The sequence below is a fragment of the Paramormyrops kingsleyae genome, unplaced genomic scaffold, assembly GCF_048594095.1.
Source record: "Paramormyrops kingsleyae isolate MSU_618 unplaced genomic scaffold, PKINGS_0.4 ups195, whole genome shotgun sequence".
NCBI lineage: Eukaryota > Metazoa > Chordata > Actinopteri > Osteoglossiformes > Mormyridae > Paramormyrops > Paramormyrops kingsleyae.
Window position 1 is genome coordinate 20,308 of NW_027326133.1, and position 5,243 is coordinate 25,550.

General features: G+C 41.9%; 1 long non-coding RNA gene across 1 annotated transcript; it reads left to right on the forward strand.

Annotated features, from left to right (window-relative positions):
- Window positions 1-1,385: 1,385 nt before the first annotated feature.
- Window positions 1,386-2,458, forward strand: LOC140587376 (uncharacterized). The gene is made up of 5 exons (XR_011989093.1): window positions 1,386-1,495; window positions 1,602-1,642; window positions 1,821-2,014; window positions 2,104-2,245; window positions 2,344-2,458. It is a non-coding gene; the product is annotated as an uncharacterized lncRNA (long non-coding RNA).
- Window positions 2,459-5,243: the final 2,785 nt, after the last annotated feature.

Sequence of the window (5,243 nt, forward strand, 5' to 3'; positions counted from 1 at the left end):
AAAAGGACATGGGGTCCTGAACAAAAAACAATGTGTGAGCTGGATATCTGCAGAATTAATGCAGAGTTTGCAGAGAGGTCAAACCTTCGTCCATTTGAGTGCCACCACATTCAGTCCCTCGTGTACTGCCCTCCAGCCAGAATGGACACTCCATCACTTACAGAGGATGTTTTGCAGGTGATGGTACATGACAAGTGGTTTGGGGAAGACAAAAAGGAAAGGTGTTTGGTACGTCAGAGAGAAGCAAATGATGCAGGAGTCCCGTTGTCCTGTCTGGTGACTGTGTGTGGACCCCCCTACAAAAAGCACATTTCTGTATACGAGTCAACTATCTCCTATTACAGCCGGCTTGGCAGAGTGGTGGTAAGGTACAATTCTAAAATCATTTCATGGCATTGTCCTTGCGCGAACCCAAGGCAGTCATGCATACCTAAATATGTTGCCAAGTGGCATTTATTTGAAACAGACCAGGCACTCTTCAGAAAAACCAGAAGTGTGGAGGAGAACATCACAGAACATTTTCCAATTGACATGGAAAGTTTTGACCTAGAAGAAGGAGCTCCATACTCACCTGAAGGCAAAAATCTGTCGCGGATGGTTCAATACATTTTTCATAAGAAGAAACTGCCTGCGATTTTCCCCTCAGACGTGGTCAAGACCATTCATTTCCCTGTGCACTTCATACCATCAGAAACCTTTTGCTCAGAATGTTTAGAGCCCACTCCTCTAAGCGAACCTGTGCTGATTACATCTAAGGCTAAAATCCTAACAATCACTGATGTCATAGAAGGTATGTTCTCTCTTTATTTAAATATTTATTATCGATATTTTAACATTTCATTACTCACTACATGTACTGTAAATGTCAGTGTAGCCATGACTTCCACTATCAGCAGCTTAGCCTCCTTCCCAGCAATTCACACTTGTATGCTTACTGAGATAATTTCATACACTGGCTTTTAGTACTGTGCAAAGTATAGAGACATGTCACAGTGTAAAATGGTGAAAGATAAATGTGTAACATTTACTGGTGCTTGTGTCCATTAGGAATTTCAGTGTACAGAAAATGGTGCTACAGGTGTGGTATGGCATATCGATACCAGGAGTGGACTGATGGTGTCCACAATTTCGATGACCACACACTTCTGTCCATATACATGTGCCATTTTCTACGCAATACACTTCAGGTAGGAACCATGTTCTGTTGTTTTAATCATTTAAAACAATTACGAATACTTTATCAAAATAATATATTGTAAAGCCTTTAAATGTCATACATCAATTTCACAGACTCATCAGGCAGTAGGGAGTGCCATGGATGTGTTGGAGAAGACCTCTGGTAAAACCTATCCATCCAGGGAAAGGGTCCTGCAGGCTTATTTAAGCTTTGAAGCACTGTCAGACCTCGGTTACACATATGCTTGTGTATCGTGTGGTTATCATCCAGTATCTGTTGTGATGGACCTTCATGAGAAGGGCGTTTTTAGCATGCCTGGTAAGTGAACACATTTATTCATTTTCTTAGTCTTACATTGTTTCAAGCACCACATATCCAGCTATGACTGTTTGGAACATGCTTACTTAAGTCTTGCTTTCCTTAGTGAGCAGCATTGAGGAACCATCTCAGACTTTTGATGGAAAGGTAAGTGTTGAAAATTTCTGGGAGATGGTTTCCCTTGAAATGATCAGCCGTGGGTTGGTCCCAAGTAAGTACAGTCCGCACAATGTTCTAGGTGGGATGACAGTATTCTAGCATTTACTTTGTTTATCGTGGAATAATGTACTGTTATGTTAATAATATTTTCTAACATCATTTAAAGGCAACAAGTCAAACCCATTTGTCGTCCATCCCAGTTACCATAGTTGGGCTCCGTGGATTGGTCCTCACACAAGAGATAGGGATGTTGTACTCAACACTGAATACAAAGAAGTGTATTCTGCTTGTAGTGCAAAGGAGGAATCTGAGTTTAACCTCACAGAGGACCGACTGACTGATGAACTTCTTAAGCTCAAGGTACTGAACTTAAGTCAATTTTTGTCAGTTTTGTCAAAGATGTGTGTTTTTGAACCACGCCAGACCAACTATACTAATGTTCATTATAGATGGAAGCTGTGCGTGCTCTGTGCCGACAGTGTGGCATAGACCCCAAAGGCTCACGGATGGACCTGGTAACGAGACTTCAACAAGAAATGAAGAACAGAGCGAGCTATGATAAGGTGTTTTCACAGATCTGGGGAGCTTCTGGTAAGTTGTGTTCTATTACTGAGAGACCGTTTTTACAGACAGTTCTTAGTTTCATTACTTGGAATGGTTGCACTCTGATTTACAGTTTCCTTAAACAGGTGGATGGGCTGTGGTCACCTGTCCTTGTGCTGTGGTGTATGGTGTTAAGTTCAACATAAGGGCTGAGAGCCCCCGGGACTTTGCTGACCTTTTATTGTCGATGAAACATTTTCCAAACATTGTATTATATGATTTTGCGAGAGGGTTGGCAACACATACCAACCTAAGAGATCCAGAATCATTACCCTTCAAACCTCATGGGGGTAGGTTACTTGAGCCTACTGAAGATAACATCAGATGTGCCACTACTGGACAGATAAAAGTGAGCTTGCCATGGCTAGTCACCAAGAAGCCAGTTCCTGATGAAAATGGCCACCCTATAACTGGATCGTCTGAGCATTATGCTCTTTATGATAGATTTCATGAGGCAAACTCAAAAGATGCCAGGGATGTCTTGCGAAAGGTGGAACTGGTCCCAGAGTTACGTGGTTGGATCAACAGCCCGTGTGCTGAACAGCTCTTTGCTGGAATGAGGAAAAACAATCATTTTCTCAACATGATGACTCCCTATTTAAATGAAATCGGGGCATCTTGTTTAGAATAAAACTAAGAAAATACAGGAGATCGATCTTTCGCGTGTGTTGCTGCCGCCGCCATTTTGAAAGGCGCGTCTGCGTCACTGCGCATGCGCAAGCTTCGCATCCCATAAGGCAGTTATTTCGCCCGCATTGTTCAAACGGGTGGCACGCGCCTGGCCCTGCTCCTTGGATAATGGCAGCCTAGATCACGCTAGCTTTGTGCTACACTGACGGGACCCAGAGCCGCTATGGATGGATCTTCGCCTTTGGTGAAGTGTTTTTTTTTCTCTTTGACATTGAAATAAAACTGTTAAACTGATTACGGCTTTTTCTCATTTTTAAAAACTTGGGCTAAAGTAGTTGTGCTTGTTTCACACTTTCTCTTGTTTCGCTTGGGTATGCCTCTACTTAAATATTGTGTCTCTAGTTAAAATTTCCGGACTTGAAATGCCCTTAGATTCAGAACATGAGAAGGGTAACACATTGAATAGACTAAAATGAAATTTGAATAAATAAATCATGTATATATGTTTTGTTTTAGGGCGTAACACTAGAAAACGCAGACGGTACGTTTTGCTGCTAGGTTGTTTCTCTTTTGTTTCAGGGACCGCAGGTCTGGGCCTTATGTCCTAAAAATTATATGACAATATTGCAAAATATTTATCACAAATGCATATGTAGAAAACAGACTACGACAGGTGCTTTTGAGTTTTTCTGATTATGATGACCGAATTGTTTTATTAAGAGTTATGGAGTATGTGACCGATATATTATTAAATTACACCAACAACCTCAATGGTATTTATGTAAAAATAGTATATTATGATTGTTAATTATGCAGATGTTTAGGCTATATTATGATGCTCAGGATACTCAAGTTAATGCTGATGATATGAATGCTCTATAAGATATTTTATCGATATCACAGCCTGATAACCTTACAAGCTGCATTACTTCTGCATGCATGTTATGTTGTTAGAATGAGCGTGCACCTCAGAGTAACAGTAAGTTTACACAATGTTTTATTGTTTATGTTTTAAAGCATCCAACGCATTTACAGGCCAGTCCTGATGCAACATGGTTTTGCCTAGACGGTGTGTTCAGATGCCCATGCTGCACTTATGCAACTGACCAACAATTCAAATTTACAACACACATTCAGAGCCACGTGAGACATGCAGTACAGCATAGAGGTAATTCCTAATGATGTTTATTGGTCTATTGATTTTGGTGGTTTTAAAACATACACATGCTTAAATGTAGAATGCACTTCTTACAATCAAGATAGACAAAATGATGTGGAGTTCCTTAGTGGGAGTCCCTGAAGTCATGTGAATATTGGTAAGCTAATTTACCTATGTTTGTGTTTTGTTTGACACTGTAACTTTCTGATCAGCTACTCCTGACCTCACTCCCCCAGTCCCGTTCTGTGTATACCTTTCTTTTCTGTTGATAGCTTTGGTCTTCATGTTGCCGTCTTGCAGGTTTCTTCATCAGCAAATGCAACAATTATTGCAGACCCACAGGACACTTTCATTGTCTTTATTGCAGCCAAACAATAATACGCAAAGACCAGTTTAAACATCATGTATCCCAATGCATCAGTGAAACCAAGCCAACCACAACGGAAGCGCATCAGTCACCTCCCGCCTCTCCTGCTCCCTCCTTTACTGCTTCTGAAGCTGCATGTCCCCCTCCCCCAGTCCCCATCCTCCACCCCTCACTTTATTCATGTTCCTCTGATCCTGGCTCCTCAGCAGCACCAGCACTACCACCCTCTCACCCAAAGAAAGCAGAAAACAGTGAAGTGTACTAGCTGTGGCCTAATCCTTAATAGACGGAACCTACGGATACATCTTCGAAGACGTCACACTCCCATCAAAATGGACATTACGGCACAGAACCACCTCAGTGCTCAGTGTGTTGATTACACAAATGGAGTGTTTGCAGTAGCAAAGTCTTTCATAGCACCCAGCACACCAGTACGTGTCATTAAAAGGACATGGGGTCCTGAACAAAAAACAATGTGTGAGCTGGATATCTGCAGAATTAATGCAGAGTTTGCAGAGAGGTCAAACCTTCGTCCATTTGAGTGCCACCACATTCAGTCCCTCGTGTACTGCCCTCCAGCCAGAATGGACACTCCATCACTTACAGAGGATGTTTTGCAGGTGATGGTACATGACAAGTGGTTTGGGGAAGACAAAAAGGAAAGGTGTTTGGTACGTCAGAGAGAAGCAAATGATGCAGGAGTCCCGTTGTCCTGTCTGGTGACTGTGTGTGGACCCCCCTACAAAAAGCACATTTCTGTATACGAGTCAACTATCTCCTATTACAGCCGGCTTGGCAGAGTGGTGGTAAGGTACAATTCTAAAATCATT